This window comes from Ailuropoda melanoleuca, chromosome 14, assembly GCF_002007445.2.
Source record: "Ailuropoda melanoleuca isolate Jingjing chromosome 14, ASM200744v2, whole genome shotgun sequence".
Lineage (NCBI taxonomy): Eukaryota > Metazoa > Chordata > Mammalia > Carnivora > Ursidae > Ailuropoda > Ailuropoda melanoleuca.
The window spans coordinates 25,418,247-25,419,063 of NC_048231.1; positions in this window are offsets into that span (position 1 = coordinate 25,418,247).

Here is an 817-nt window from a genome sequence, read left to right on the forward strand (position 1 = left end):
ACCTACTACTCAAATTTAACAGAGGCACAAGTTTTGTCATGGGAATTGGTGGGTTGTTAGCCTTTTCAATATTACTAGATATTAAAAATTGGGCTCTAGTATATATTGTAGCATACCGTCTTATTAGGTCTCTCTAGAATTTGATTTTCCACCACTATATTTAGTACGGTGTTGTATTAATTTTAATTTACCTAATATTAGAGAAATTGAGCATGTATTAATACAGTTAAGGAACCGGCAGGGTTTTCATTTCTGTTTTAGCTGTTCATATCCTTTTTATGATTTTATTGACTTATTTATCTATTCCTTTAAGTATAGATTCCTTATATGTGTTGTATAGTAATTCTTTTAACCCTAAACATTTCAAATATCCTTTCCAAGTCTGTGACTTGTTTTCTAACATTGGTTATGCATTATCTTATGTCATAAAGAACTCCACCATTTTAATGTGGTCCAATATAGCATTTTTTTTTTCTTATATGATTTGTGCTTTATGCGTTTTCTTTTTGAAATCCTTCCCTCTACTTTGAGGTCATAAAAATAATATCTTATGTTATGCAAATTTATCTTTTTTTTCTTTCCACATTTGTGTATTTATTTATTTATTTTTTTAATGATTTTTTATTATATTATGTTAGTCACCATACAGTACATCCCCGGATTCCGGTGTAAACTTCGATGCTTCATTAGTTGCATATAACACCCAGTGCACCATGCAATACATGCCCTCCTTAGTACCCATCACCGGTCTATCCCATTCCCCCACCCCCCTCCCCTCTGAGGCCCTCAGTTTGTTTCTCATAGTCCGTAGTCTCTC